The sequence below is a fragment of the Henckelia pumila genome, chromosome 4, assembly GCF_033568475.1.
Source record: "Henckelia pumila isolate YLH828 chromosome 4, ASM3356847v2, whole genome shotgun sequence".
In the NCBI taxonomy this organism is placed as follows: domain Eukaryota; kingdom Viridiplantae; phylum Streptophyta; class Magnoliopsida; order Lamiales; family Gesneriaceae; genus Henckelia; species Henckelia pumila.
The window spans coordinates 175,469,387-175,485,795 of NC_133123.1; the positions used below are offsets into that span (position 1 = coordinate 175,469,387).

Sequence of the window (16,409 nt, forward strand, 5' to 3'; positions counted from 1 at the left end):
CACGAGATTGTTGAATTGAGATAATTGTGTCCTAATTCAAATAGTTCATGGAATAGTATGGAATGAAATTTTTGAACAAGATTAAGGACACGAGATTGTTGAATTGAGATAATTGTGTCCTAATTCTCTTGAATATGAGATATGTTTCCTCGATGATTTGTGAACAGGAAACATTCATTAGCAAACCCCGATTGAACAGAACTGTTGCAATGGAACGAATGGATGTCACTCCGACACCAATGGAAGCTTTACTGTTGAGGTTCCAGTCGTTTAACCCACCGACTCTAAAGAGTAATGAGAATTCTATGGAGTGCGAGAATTTGATAGAAGAAATCGATCAGTTTTTTGATTCTCTTGAATACACCGATGACCGTCACATTCGGTTAGTAGTGTACCAACTTCAGGGGATGGCCAAAGGTTGGTGGATTTCAAGGAAGAAAGCCTTGGAGAATCAAGGTATGGTTGTTTCTTGGAGTTTATTTAAAGCAGAATTTCTTCGGCAGATTCCGTTCCAACAACCGACTGGATATAGAGAAAGTAATACGAGGGATCATTTGCAACCAAGAGGGAAACAATTCAAGAAGTCTGGGAGCAGTTCTTCTAGTTCCAGTGGATCAAAACAGTTTGGTTCAGGACAGAGTTCTGGATCTTCCGGTTTATCTTGCAGCAATTGTGGAGGCCGACACCTCAGCGAGCACTGTCTTGGAATTTATGGTAGTTGCAATATCTGCCATCAGACCGGACACTACGCAAGGAGATGTCCTCATCGTGATACCGTTGGATCTCGGTCAGGGCATTCCTTTAGACCGATGGTTCAACAGGGGCGGCAAGCTTATGTGGTTCATTCCTTTCAGCCGCCGCAACAGAATCTACTAGGAGGTTATCCGAATATGAATCAACCTCCAATGCAATAGACTTTAGTATTTGCTCTTAATGAAGATATGCAGACTCGGGCTGCACCTGGAGATGATAAGACAGGTAATCATTCGAATTTTTGGTTTTTCTACCTGTTGAATGTTAGATATTGGTACTTTCCTACCTTTTTAATTGAGGAATCTAGTTTAATGTGTTCCCTTTTATTGAGCTTTTGGGTTACTTTAGTCGCAACTCTTGATTTGGATGGGAATAAGATTGAACTGGACAGTTGGTACTTAGGTTATCGGATTATGAGTTTATTATCCGTTGGGCTGTTTAACCAAGTACAGGGCAACCAAGGAACTTTTTTAGAAGGTTGTCAATTTCTGATCTGATTCGTTAGATGAGTGGAAATCCTCCTGTAAGAATTCTTGATTCGTAGATTCTATTGATTTTGTTCTGTAGAATGACCGTTTATTACAGAAATGTGTGGATAAATTCTTTTGTTGGCAGAGGATGTCCTGAAAATTTTAACCCGGTCTGGTTGATATACCAGTGGTTATAGTATTCGCAGACGATGATATAGCGGATGAACTTCCAGTTTTGGTTCGGATCCGTCCAATTGACTTCAGATTGAATTGAGATCAGTATATCATCTTCCTAAAACCGGACTCAGAACGAGGTATGGTCGCTTGAACTTTGTCTTACCGTTGTTTTGGCAGAAGCTCCTGCAGTGCTTTTGAGTTTTAGGATCCAGATCCTTCAGAGATTTTTGGATGAAATTGTGACCATTCTTATCGATGAAATTCTTATCTGTTCGAAGAGTCATACTAACTTTTTAGATTTTTGAGAATTGTTTGCAGATTTTCATGTCGAGCAGTGTGATGCTTTCTCTATCGACGTCTGAATTTTGATTGGATCAAGTTGTCCTTCCTAGATCATATTATCTGGTGGTGGAAATTTTGTTGATCACCTCATGACCGGAGCCGATATGAATTAATCTAGAGCGACGTCCTTACCTGGAATTTGAAGATTCTTGGTTTATCAAGTTCTATCACAGACTCTTCAAGGGATTCTTATCGGTTGTGAAGTCGATTACTCAGCAGAATATGTTCTTATGTCTGGAATTAATCTTATGAGACCAGTTCGGATTGATTGAAGAAGAGGTGGATCAGCGCTTTATTATTCTTTATTCTCTTATTTCTTCTGCATTGATGACCTTTTGGTGCTTACACTTATTCTTATTGAGATTTGAGGTTTATTCTTGTTCAGAAAAATCACTTATAGCATGAGCATCGAAACAGCTGAAGATGCTCGAGACTCAATGTCTGTTTCTGGATATTGAGCTCGTTACGATCTTATTGATTAGAAGATCTGGTATCTATTTTCTTACGAGGAGATTTCCTTAAATCTTCCTGATCTTAGAAGCCATAGTGCTGGTTTCGCCGTATAAACTGGGTATGATAAAGAGAAGATTATTAGAGGTACTGAGGAATTTCCGTTTGGAAATCCTTTCTATCCGGAGTAACTGAATGCAGCAGCTGTTGCTCTGAGCCGAAAGATCTGTGCTTATTTTATCTATTTCCGGTTTAGAATTCAAAGCTGGTAGGAGTTCTATTAGGACTTTGCTTTCGATCCAAATTATAATTGTTTGAGAAGATCAAGATCGTTCAGAGATTTAATTCGATTTATCAGTATTCGTTGAAGAAAGTCATAACTGAACCAGTCTAAGATTCAGGTTGGTGTTTATGCTTTATTTGTGTTTAAGAATTTTGTTGTGCCTGATGTTTCTGATGGAGACATTGTATCTTGAGATTGGCACATTGCAGTCTATTCAGTATTCTTTCAGATGATCGAAAGGTTTACGATGATTGAATAGTCAGTTTTGGTAATAGCAGATGAAGAACAATGTTAGAGGTATATTTTTCCAATGTTCTGAAGTATATGCAGTTGATAGCAGAGAGAGAACGACCCGATGGTTTGTTATACAGTTTATTCTGGTTCAGAATTGGATAGAGATCATGTTTCTGATGGATTCTTCAGGAAACTTCTTTGAGCAGTCTGAGTTTGAGGTACTATCTGTTTAAGATTGACCGATTGGTGAAAGATGCTACTGATTTCCGTACAGGATGATTCTCAGCATTAATCAGAGGATAGATATTTTTTCATAATTTTATCAGACCATTGATTTCTGAATTTGGGCGTTTCAGACAGAGATCTTTGATATACCCTTTCTTTGGTATATTCTTCGAAGAGGCTTTTGTTATTCGATTACATCTGAGTTCAGTTGTTATCCTCATAACGACGGACAGTCAGAACAGATGATTTGGATTAAGACGCCTTGTCAAGTTGTGGTGCTAGGCCGACCCAATATCTGAATAGCCTGATTTGGGCTAAGTGAGGGAGAGTGGTCCATGCCATCTCTTAAACTCAATAATTACCAGACATGGTAATTCATGGTACCTATCCTAAAGGTCCATGGTTCGAATTAGAGAAAGATTTGAAACTCCCTGACTCCGGTAGGAGAAGATCTGGAGTATGGTGCTTGATTTTTGCACTAGCTGACGGGTGTCGCTAAATCCTATAGAGTTCTTGTACAACAGCAGCTATCAGATGATTATCTGAATGTCTTCTTTTGATGAGTTGTACGAGAAGAATGGAAATATCTTTTGTATCGAGATGATTTTTTTTTATGAGTCACCTGTTTGGGACCAGATTTGTTTCGAGGTTTATGAGCAGATTATGATTGTCTGGCGTGAATCAAGACGACTTGGACTAGACAGTTGAAGTATACGAATGCTAGATGCAGATTTTCGTATTTGGATCGGAAAGATCGTTTATTTTTGAAGATTTTTACTTTCAGAAGAGTTTTCAGATATGAGAAGAGAGAGAAATCGTCTCTGAGATAGGTTAAATCTCACTAGAGTCTGGAGATGATAGGTGTAGTATCCTGGTTCTATTTTACAAGATTAAGGGATTTTAAACATGTTAGAAAATGACATATAATTTTAAAAGTGTCAAAACATGTTTAAGGAGTCATTATTTGTGAAAATAATTGGAAAATCAGATTCGGAACGTCCAAAAATGGTAGGAAGGGTCCCGGGGGTCTCAGACAGTCCAAAAATAGCCAAACGAGTCCGAAAGACCCGAAGTAGTCAGGAGCATACAGACCAGTTCGGGCCATCCGAACCCAGTTCGGACCGTCCAAACTCAGCAGAGCCCAGACATCAAAATGGCTCGGACAAGTGGCAGTTCGGAAAGTCAAAACTCCGCCTATAAATAGGCCATCCGAGGGCCTCATTTCTCACTCAATTTCAAAAAATCTCTCTTGGTTCCAGCTTGGTTTTAGGGTTTTAGGGGTGATTCCAGCCTTCCTAGGCTTGGTCCGGAGGTTGTCCAGGTGCTCCGGGGTTGCGGCGGAGCGGTGCCCAAGTTTTGGGGCAATCATCATCAGCGGGCTGACGAGAGACGCATGTATAGCTCTGGCTCTTTATAGTAAATAGGGAGTATGCTATAGAGTAGTTAATACTTTTAGAATAAGGTTATAATGCATGAGTATTTTGCATTGTAGTGCAGACTATAGGCTTGGACTTTAGAGCTGGTCTAGCTTGCCTAGTGTTTGAGGTACGGAAGTATTATTCAAGATATCCAGATTGAGTATGTATGTATTATGTGTTTGCATGGATTATGTGATTGCATGTTTTATATGCCTTTATATACAGCATGTCATGACTGTAAGTTGCATACATGAGCATATCGAGCCTTTATTCTAATTGATATATCCGGTATTATGATATCCTGTTAGTAGATGGTTGGACACAGAGACATGTGTTAGGTCGCCAAAATTAGTTGGACACAGATATCGTGTTAGGTCACTGATATTTGGTTGGACACGTGTACTTGTGTTAGGTCACCATCAGGGCTTCTGAGTATGTTGGTCACCTCCTGTAGCGACAGCTCAGCGTGGCACATACCAGGACCCAAGTTTGATCTTGATCAGATATTCTTGACCACGTGTCTTGGTACCCAGTTCACTTGCATACATGCACATATAATACCGTATACTCATACTCTCGTACTGAGCTTATCATGCTCACGTCCTGTACTTTGTTGTATCTGGACACCTTATTTCATGGGGCAGGTCTGCGGCTGGATGAGGCGGGTGGTTCCAAGAGAGCTTAGGCGATTGATGACCAGTAGGGCTTTGTCTAGGCTTTTGTTTCTAATGTATTTGGGTTAATACATTTGAATTTTTGATATGGTTGTATCATAATTATTTTATTTGGGGATTTATTTATTCTTTTTCGCTGTTATTTCTGATGATTTATTATTTAAGTTAAATGCATGCTTAAGCTTATGATTAGTAGGTGATCACGGCGCGGGTAACTACATTTATGGTATCAGAGCATGCATAGAAATCTTGGGATATAGATTTTGTAACGCCCCGTTTTTATCTTAAATGAGTTTATTTGAGTTAATCGGAGATTATAGAGTTCACGAGCCGACTTGATTTTGATCAGGGTGCTTTTTGCAAATTTTGGAAATTTCAGGGACTAAAATGCAATTATCGGTTTTTATAGATATTTATAATGCTTTTGGACCCATTCTCTTCTCCATCACCTCCATTGCATTGCCTCCCTCCATTGAAGCCGATTCATTTTGCTCCAAGCTTTCTGAATTCAGTCCGAACTCGATCCGGCCGTTGGAATTTATTTCTGTAGGCAGATTATCGATCACTGCAGCGAGAGCTCCGTTATATCGTAAGTTTTTCTACGATCGGATACATTCTAGTTTTTGGATGTTGTTAGAATCGATTTAGATTCGAGTATGTTGTTCTAAACAGAGTTCTGATCGTTTATTATCTGTCGATTTTGAATTAGAGCGACGTTTGGATTTGTTATGATTTTTGGAAGCCATTTTCGAAAATGTGGATTTTTAGATTGATGGGTTTGCTTTGTTATTGTTGTTTTGGGCATTGATATGAGTTGATATCGGTATTGAACTGCTGTCTGCGTTTTCGGTTTGTTTAGTTTATATCCGTTATGCCGTCGGTTTGAGTTTTGGAGATTTCGAACCGTTTTTGTATTGATTGAAGCTTTGGCTTGTGAGTGATCATTGTAGTTGATCATCTCTTATCTTCGTACAGATTCGTTGGAGTTGTCGAGTCCTGTGTTAGCAACATTTGATCGTCGAGTTTTGGACAAAGAACGGTAAAGAGACTTCCTTGAACCGTTGTTTGTTGTTTAGGTTGTATAGTTGTTGATACAATCTTTTGTTGTAGCTTGTCCGGAGTTGGATCTACGACATTGAAAGGTAAAAGCAGTCATCGTAGCGGGATAGCATACTCGGGACAGTTGGTTCTCGAGTTTCCCTTAAAATCACATATTGCATCGATACTGGTTCTAGTTTATGGAACCTGTATTTTGTTGATTATTTGAATGAATTATATGGTTAAGTTCCTTTTGTTCCCATATGCATTCATATTGAGCCAGCACTATTGTTTCGATGGGCAGAACAGCCCTTTTGTTAGATGTTTGGGAGCTATAGTCGAGTGGCCTAGGACGTAGTCGTTGCGCCTAGTGCTAGCATACTCATTATAGTTGCTCAAAGTCTAGAGGAGTGGGATATGTGGCACCACCTCGATTGGGAGAGTCGGTGAGTCGTCACGTGATCTCATCCTCGGGATCCCAAAAGCACAGCAGTAATCCCTCGTTTATCAGATTTGATATCCCATTTTAAATACATGCATTTCATTACGTTGTTATTGATTTTGTTGACGTCTTGAAAGCATGTTTATTGTTGTATTACTTTTTATGTTGCTTTTACTGGGATTATCATTCTCACCGGTTATCCGGCTGTTGCTTTGTTTTGTATGTGTACTTGGCAACAGGTGGGGCAGGACCAAGTCAGCGAAGGCCTGGTTAACATCAAGAGGGAGAGCTAGTAGTGAGACTCGGTTTAGAAGTCGTGTCAGTATGTCTACCTAGTGATATTGGAACATTTTTAGATATCGAACTTCATCGTTATGTTGTTGTTGCATGTCCTCTACTTTGAACAGTTGTTGAACTTCAGAATTTTATGTACTAGTTGGAAGAATTGAGTTGTAATGCATGTTTATGTTTTGAAGCACATAATGGCTTGAATGGCATTGGTTAGCCTTGCTTTTGTGTTGTTATGATTATGGTTGGATTGAGTTTGAAGGAAAGGCATTCCATGTTCTGAATTTTTCTGGGCAAGGGGGTGCGCTCGATCCTAGCTTATTGCAGGATCGAGCGCGGCCCCTGTGATTTCCGAGACAGAGAGTTACAGAAAATGGTACGCTCGATCCTGGCTTTTTGTCGGATCGAGCACGGCACCCTGAATTTTTCTCGGCAGAGAGTTTGTAATTGTGGTGCGCTCGATCCTAGGCTTTTATAGGATCGAGCGCAGTACTGTTCATTCAAAAAAAAAAATTTATTTCTTCTTGTTGCCTTAACTTATAGATGGTGCATGATAATTGTTTATATTATCTTAAGAATACAAGATTAGAACCGAGGCCTCACATTAAGTGGTATCAGAGCATTAAGATTCTTGGTCGAAATAGAGTGAGCGGGGTAGATCGAGTCTGCGTGTATTGGCTCCTCGCATGTGTTTGAATTATTTAACTGTGTACTTAATTCCATACGAGCATGCTTTATTATTGAGAATTATTGAATTACATGGTTATGTGATTTAATTTATAAAGCATGATCTACTTGAGATATAAATGTTTCTGTTATCGACTGGTATCCGGTATTCCAAGCGGTTGTAAGGGCACTGATTGTAGCGATTGAGATATCTCGTGTCCTAACCTTTAATTATCAGATGGGTCCTCGTCGAGTGATAAATAGAAACACACCGCCAGTTATCCCTACGACTGAGCAAGCTAGCACTGAAGTTGATCAGTTGGATGCTTCAGCAACGCCTATGGAAACCTTGCTGAAGAGGTTTCAGTCGTTCAATCCGCCGTTATTGATGGGTTTAGAAAATCCAGTTGACTGCGATAGTTGGTTGGATGATATTGATCAGCTGTTCGATTCCATTGATTACACAGATGACCGCAGAATCAGGTTAGTCATTCATCAGCTACGTGGGGTTGCTAAGAGCTGGTGGATCATGACAAAGAAAGCAATGGAGAGTAGAGGTACGGAAGTTACTTGGACTCTTTTTAAATCTGAATTTTATAAGCGGTTTTTCCCTATCTCGTATCGCAAAGATAAGGGAGCAGAGTTTGCCAACCTGAGGCAAGGGAATCTGAACTTTGAAGAGTACGTGGCTAAGTTCGATAGTCTGTTGCATTTTGCACCGCTAATTGCCGGAGATGAAGAAGCTAAGGCAGATCAGTTCATCAATGGTTTGAACCCCAACGTTTTCACGTTGGTAAACACCAACAGGCCTAACAACTTTGCGGATTCCATGAATCACGCAAAGGGAGCAGAAGCAGGCTTGTGAAGGCAAAGAGGTAATCAGGTGGCACCTCAGCAACAGAGACGGTATCAGAACCAACCATCTCAGTATCATAATCAGACACCTCAGCATCAGAACCAGCACCAGAGGTTTGAAGGTGGAAACAGTGGGGGAAACAGAAGGGATCAGTACAAAGCAAGGGGGAAACAGTTCAAGAGGCAGGGGAACAGTTCTTCTAGTTCCAGTGGTTCGAAGCAATTTGGTTCAGGACAGAGTTCTGGATCATCATCCTTGTACTGTAGCAAGTGTGGGGGAAGACACTCACCGGATCAGTGTGTGGGATTCTTTGGTAATTGTAACACCTGTCAGCAACCGGGACACTTCTCTAAGGTGTGCCCTCAGCGTATTAGAGATAGAGCTCAGAGTGGGAGTTCATCTCGACCTACAGCTCAGCCTGAGAGGCAGTCTCCTGCAGTTCACTCTTTCCAGCCTCAGCAGCAAAACAGACAGGGAGGTAACTCTAGTGCGAACCAGCCTCCGAGACAGCAAGCACGTGTCTTTGCTCTGACAGAGGATCAGGCTCAGGCAGCACCTGATGATGTTATAGCAGGTAACTGCTCGATTTTTGGTTATTCTGCTCATGTCTTGATTGATACGGGTGCTTCCCATTCCTTTATCTCTGAGAAATTTGTGTTATTGCATGCTTTGCCAACTGAATTGTTGCCTACAGTAGTAGCTGTTACTTCACCTTTGGGTGGAGGAATTGTTTCTGTCAGATTAGTCAGGAACTGTGAACTGTGTTTTGAAGGAAATTTGTTAGAATTCGACTGTATTGTACTTGGACTGTCAGATTTTGATTGTATTGTCGGTATAGATGCTTTAACCAAATACAGGGCAACAGTCGATTGTTTTCAGAAGGTTGTCAGGTTCAGACCTGAAATGGCAGACGAGTGGAAATTCTTTGGTAAGGGTTCTCGATCTAGAATTCCATTGATTTCAGTGTTATCTATGACTCGTTTGTTACAGAGAGGTGCAGAAGGATTTTTGTTTTATGCGGTTGATGTACTGAAATCTAGCCCAGCTTTGGTTGACTTACCAGTGGTTAGAGATTTTGCTGATGTGTTTCCGGAAGATGTTCCTGGATTGTCACCTATTAGAGAGATCGAATTCAGCATCGATTTGGTGCAAGGTACTCAACCTATTTCCAAAGCTCCTTATCGTATGACACCTATTGAACTGAGAGAGTTGAAGGAGAAACTTGAGGATTTGATTGCCAAGGGATACATCAGACCTAGTGTATCTCCTTGGGGTGCTCCTGTGCTTTTTGTTCGGAAGAAGGATGGTTCTATGTGGCTCTGTATCGACTACCGCCAATTGAATCAGGCTACAGTTAAGAACAGGTATCCTTTACCCCTAATAGATGATCTTTTTGATCAACTGCAGGGTTCTTCTGTCTACTCTAAGATTGATATGAGGTCAGGTTATCACCAGTTGAGAGTGCGAGAGGAAGACGTTCCTAAGACCGCATTCAGAACGAGGTATGGTCATTTCGAGTTTATAGTCATGCCATTTGGTTTGACTAACGCTCCAGCGGTTTTTATGGGTTTGATAAACCGTATCTTTCAGCATTATTTAGATGAGTTTGTCATTATCTTTATCGATGATATTCTTATCTACTCGAAGAACCGTACTGACCATGCAGAGCACTTGAGGACCGTACTGCAGATTTTGCGAGTTGAGCAGTCGTTTGCCAAGTTGTCTAAGTGTGAATTCTGGTTGGATTGAGTTGTCTTTCTCGGTCATATCATTTCTGGAGATGGGATTTCTGTCAATCCCAGCAAGATTGAAGCGGTTATGAATTGGCCTAGACCGACATCAGTACCTGAGATCCGAAGCTTCATGGGTTTAGCTGGTTATTATCGCCGATTCATCGAGGGTTTCTCTTCTATTGCCAAGCCTATTACCCAGCTGACTCAGAAGAATGCGCCTTTTGTCTGGACTGCAGATTGTGAGGCTAGCTTTGTTGATCTGAAGAGGAGACTGACCAGTGCTCCGATTCTTTCTATTCGGAAGGGTACTGGAGGTTTCACAATCTATTGTGATGCTTCTAACCGAGGCTTGGGTTGTGTTCTTATGCAGCATAAGCATGTGGTGGCGTATGCATCGAGGCAGCTGAAACCGCACGAAACTCGTTATCCGGTTCATGATCTTGAACTAGCTGCGATCGTCTTTGCTCTGAAGATCTGGCGTCACTATCTTTATGGGGAGTCTTTCGAGATCTTTTCTGACCATAAGAGCCTTAAGTACTTGCTTTCACAAGCAGAGGTGAATATGAGACAGAGAAGATGGTTAGATCTGTTGAAGGATTTCGACTGTGAAATCAAGTATTATCCGGGAAAGTCGAATGCAGTTTGAGATGCCTTGAGCCGAAAGCTATGTTCTTTATCTCTTTCTACTATTGGTGTTTCTCAGTTGATCGATGATTGTTGCACTTCTGGTTTAGAGTTTGAAACAGATAGGGAGACTATCAGAGTGTTTTCTATTCAAGCCGAACTAGAGTTTTTTGTTGCAATCAGAGAAGCACAGAAGTCTGAGCCGAGCATTCAGGTTTCAGTAGAGAAAGTCAGATCTGGGCATCAGTCTGAGTTCCAGGTTAGAGATGATGTTTTGTTTGTGAATAACCGTATTGTTGTGCCTGATATTTCGGAGTTGAGGCAGCGTATTCTTCGAGAGGCTCATTGCAGTCGGTTTAGTATTCATCCTGGAGGTCGTAAGATGTACAACGACCTAAAGAACCAGTTCTGGTGGAAGAGAATGAAGAGCGATGTGGCGAGGTTTGTATCTCGGTGTTTGAACTGTCAACAAGTTAAAGCAGAACGGAAGCGACCAGGAGGTCTGTTGCACAGTCTATCTGTTCCTGAATGGAAGTGGGATCACATTTCCATGGATTTCGTCATGAAGCTACCACGATCCGTTCGAGGATGCGATGCCATTTGGATAGTGATCGACCGATTGACGAAGTCTGCATGTTTTATTCCATACAGAATGACGTATCGTCATGATCAAATGGCTGAGTTGTATGTTAGCAATGTTGTGAGATTGCATGGTGTGCCGAAGTCAATCGTTTCAGACAGAGATCCTAGATTCACTTCTCACTTTTGGCACAGTTTTCAGGGGGCACTTGGTACTCGATTGCATCTGAGTACAGCTTATCATCCTCAGACCGATGGACAGTCAGAGCGGACTATCCAGACATTAGAGGATATGCTGCGAGCGGTAGTGCTAGACTTTGGCACTAGTTGGCAGGATTCTTTGCCTCCTGTCGAGTTTTCTTACAACAACAGCTTCCAAGCGAGTATCGGTATGGCGCCTTTTGAGGCTTTGTATGGTAGAAAGTGCCGATCTCCGTTGTTTTGGGATGATTTGTCCGAGTCACCAGATTTGGGACCGGAGATGTTTAGAGATATGGCAGAGCAAGTTAAGATCATTCAGACCAGAATGAAGTCAGCTCAAGATAGACAGGCGAAGTATGCGAACGTCAGACGTAGACCTATGAGTTTTGAGCAGGGAGACCGTGTATTCCTTAAGATTTCTCCTTTCAGAGGCACTGTCAGATTTAGTAAGAGAAGGAAGTTATCTCCGAGATTCATTGGGTCGTACAAAATTCTCGAGAAGATAGGCCATCTTGCCTACCGACTTGAACTTCCTCCGTCTTTATCTAGTATTCACGACGTTTTTCACGTCTCTATGATGCGAAAGTATCAACCAGATATTTCTCATATCCTTCAGCCTGACGAAGCCGAGTTAGACGAGACTCTGAGCTATTTTGAATGACCGATTCAGATCCTTGATCGGAAAGAAAAGAAACTCAGAACCAAGTTGATTCCGTTGGTGAAAGTGCAGTGGAGCCATCACGGCGTCGAGGAAGCGACTTGGGAGACAGAATCTGACATGAGACAGCGTTTTCCAGAGTTATTCGGATGACGTGAGTTCTTCTTACTGTCTTTAGTTCTTTATTCTATCTTATGAGTTGTGGTTCTTGTTGATTTCGAGGACGAAATCTCTTCTTAGTGGGGGAGAATTGTAACGCCCCGTTTTTATATTAAATGAGTTTATTTGAGTTAATCGAGATTACAGAGTTCACGAGCCGACTTGATTTTGATCAGGGTCCTTTTTGCAAATTTTGGAAATTTTAGGGACTAAAACGCAATTATCGGTTTTTATAGATATTTATAAGGCTTTTGGACCCATTCTCTTCTCCATCACCTCCATTGCATCGACTCCCTCCATTGAAGCCGATTCATTTTGCTCCAGGCTTTCTGAATTTAGTCCGAACTCGATCCGGCCGTTGGAATTTATTTCTGAAGGCAGATTATCGATCACTGCAGAGAGAGCTCCGTTATATCGTAAGTTTTTCTACGATCGGATACATTCTAGTTTTTGGATGTTGTTAGAATCGATTTAGATTCGAGTATGTTGTTCTAGACTGAGTTCTGATAGTTTATTATCTGTCGGTTTTGAATTAGAGCGACGTTTGGATTTGTTATGATTTTTGGAAGCCATTTTCGAAAATGTGGATTTTTAGATTGATGGGTTTGATTTGTTATTGTTGTTTTGGGCATTGATATGAGTTGATATCGGTATTGAACTGCTGTCTGCGTTTTCGGTTTGTTCAGTTTATAGCCGTTATGCCGTCGGTTTGAGTTTTGGAGATTTCGAACCTTTTTTGTATTGATTGAAGCTTTGGCTTGTGAGTGATCATTGTAGTTGATCATCTCTTATCTTCGTACAGATTCGTTGGAGTTGTCGAGTCCTGTGTTAGCAACATTTGATCGTCGAGTTTTGGACAAAGAACGGTAAAGAGACTTCCTTGAACCGTTGTTTGTTGTTTAGGTTGTATAGTTGTTGATACAATATTTTCTTGTAGCTTGTCCGGAGTTGGATCTACGACATTGAAAGGTAAAAGAAGTCATCGTAGCGGGATAGCATACTCGGGACAGTTGGTTCTCGAGTTTCCCTTAAAATCACATATTTCATCGATACTGGTTCTAGTTTATGGAACCTGTATTTTGTTGATTATTTGAATGAATTATATGGTTAAGTTCCTTTTGTTCCCATATGCATTCATATTGAGCCAGCACTATTATTTCGATGGGCAGAACAGCCCTTTTGTTAGACGTTTGGGAGCTATAGTCGAGTGTCCTAGGACGTAGTCGTTGCGCCTAGTGCTAGCATACTCATTATAGTTGCTCAAAGTCTAGAGGAGTGGGATACGTGGCACCACCTCGATTGGGAGAGTCGGTAAGTCGTCACGTGATCTCATCCTCGGGATCCCAAAAGCACAGCAGTAATCCCTCGTTTATCAGATTTGATATCCCATTTTAAAGACATGCATTTCATTACGTTGTTATTGATTTTGTTGACGTCTTGAAAGCATGTTTATTGTTGTATTAATTTTTATGTTGCTTTTACTGGGATTATCATTCTCACCGGTTATCCGGCTGTTGCTTTGTTTTGTATGTGTACTTGGCAACAGGTGGGGTAGGACCAAGTCTGCGAAGGCCTGGTTAACATCAAGAGGGAGAGCTAGTAGTGAGACTCGGTTTAGAAGTCATGTCAGCATGTCTACCTAGTGATATTGGAACATGTTTAGATATCAAACTTCATCGTTATGTTGTTGTTGCATGTCCTCTACTTTGAACAGTTGTTGAACTCCAGAATTTTTTGTACTAGTTGGAAGAATTGAGTTGTAATGCATGTTTATGTTTTGAAGCACAGAATGGCTTGAATGGCATTGGTTAGCCTTGCTTTTGTGTTGTTATGATTATGGATGGATTGAGTTTGAAGGAAAGGCATTCCATGTTCTGAATTTTTCTGGGCAAGGGGGTGCGCTCGATCCTAGCTTATTGCAGGATCGAGCGCGGCCCCTGTGATTTCCGAGACGGAGAGTTTCAGAAAATGGTGCGCTCGATCCTGGCTTTTTGCCGGATCGAGCGCGGCACCCTGCATTTTTCTCGGCAGAGAGTTTGTAATTGTGGTGCGCTCGATCCTAGGCTTTTATAGGATCGAGCGCAGTACTGTTCATTCAAAAAAAAAAATTTATTTCTTCTTGTTGCCTTAACTTATAGATGGTGCATGATAATTGTTTATATTATCTTAAGAATAGAAGATTAGAACCGAGGCCTCACAGATTTGTCTTGGGATTAACCATTGTGTCATCTGTAGATGGAAAATCAGAGCGATCAGAATAATCGTGATATCGAGAATAGCACTGTTGGTGACGGAGGATCACAACAAGATCAAGTAAGAGTCAATATTATTGAATTTGCCAAGATAGGTCCTCAACCCCTCAAAGGAGAAACAGTAGATGAAGTTATGCTTTGGGTGAATCAAATGGAACTGTGCTTTGTCACACTCGGTTTTGAAGATAAAGAGAAATTGTTAATTACTGACTTGGATTTATAGGAGAATACTAGTTATGGTGGCAATCAACTTCTGTGGTTTTGCAGCAGCATTTTGGTCAACTCAGATGGGAACATTTTAGAGAAGCCCTCTTAAACTAACACGGTCCTGCAAGTGTGAAACAAAGAGAGTTAGACAAAAGTATCTAGGGCTCTAATTCGTTGGGACCGAAGGGCCAAAAATTTAAAAAATCAATTACAATGTCTTCTTATACCGGGTCAGGAGAATTTACTCGCGTTAAAAAGAAGGAATTGCAGTGAGAACATTGCAAAAGAAATCATCCAACTGACAAATGCCGCAAAACCTTAGGGGCTTGTTTTATTTGTGGTAGTTTAAGTCACTTGAAAAAGGATTGTCCACGTTCAAGTAAGAATAAATAAGAGAATATTTTGTGGTTGTTTGTACTTGCTAAGTTATTTCAAACATTTCGGAATTAATCTGTTGGTTAGCTATCACCAGAGGTTTGGATTTTGTGACCAGCAAGATTTGAGATTAGTTGATCAGTTATTTGACTATAGAATGCTGAATTGACAATTGTATGATTGGGATGGAATTTTTTTTCATGCTTTCAGTGAATAGTTCAAGGCTTTTTTTCTAGAATGATTCAAAAAGTCAGTGATTTGACGTAGTGCCAAAGTTGACTTGTTTCCTCAGAGACTCAGTGTTTGGGCCATTGGTTATTGATGATGGATTTTGTGAGACCTCGTTTCTAATCAACTAATATCAGACAACAATCAATAAGTAAACAAGAAACCAATAATAATTTTTTTTAAAAAAGAAAGCTCGCGCGCCCGCGCTGACATCAGCGCGCCCGCGCCTAAGCTCCGCTAAAACCAGCGCGCCCGCGTTTAAGGCAGCATGCCCGCACTGATGCTGCGCAAAAACTAGCGTGCCCGCGCTCTAAGAAAGAGCGCCCGCGCCCATACCTCGCAAAGAGGCCGCGCGCCCACGCCGTCCTCGCGCCCAGAAGAGTAAAGGCACTGAAATAAACTCAATCAAAGCCTAAACACTTGCATTAAAAGTATTTGACATGCCAATAACAATACAAGTAAGGTTTAGGGAAGAGAAACATTCAATACGGTAGTACCTACATCGATTCTTGCTTACAAAACAAATACGAGAAGTTCGAATGACTAAACATGTTCGCAAAACATAACTAGGTTGACATGCTGATTCGACTTCTAAATGAGTCTCACTTCTATCTCTTGCTCTGGACGCAAACCAGGTCTATGCTGACTTGATCCTGCCCTTCCTGTTGCCAAGTACACATACAAAACAAAGTAACAGCTGGATAAACCGGTGAGAAAGATAATCCCAGTAAAAACAACATATCAAGTAATACAACAATAAACATGCTTTCAAGACAACAACACAATCAATAACAACGTAATGAAATGCATGTCTTTAAACCGGGATATCAAATCTGATAAACAAAGGATTGCTGCTGTGCTTTTGGGATCCCGAGGATGAGATCACGTGACGACTCACCGACTCTCCCAATCGAGGTGGTGCCACATATCTCATTCCTCTACACTTTGAGCAACCATAATGAGTATGCTAGCACTAGGCGATACGACTATGACCTAGGACACTCAATCATAGTTGCCAAACTTCCAAACAAAAAGGGCGGTTCTGCCCGCTGAATCAACGTAGGCTCAAGATGAATG

The 16,409-nt window shown here is 41.1% G+C and overlaps 1 pseudogene; it reads left to right on the top strand.

Moving 5' to 3' along the window:
• Positions 1 to 209: 209 nt before the first annotated feature.
• Positions 210 to 16,409, top strand: part of LOC140862350 (AMSH-like ubiquitin thioesterase 2) — a 32,604-nt pseudogene continuing 16,404 nt past the window's right edge.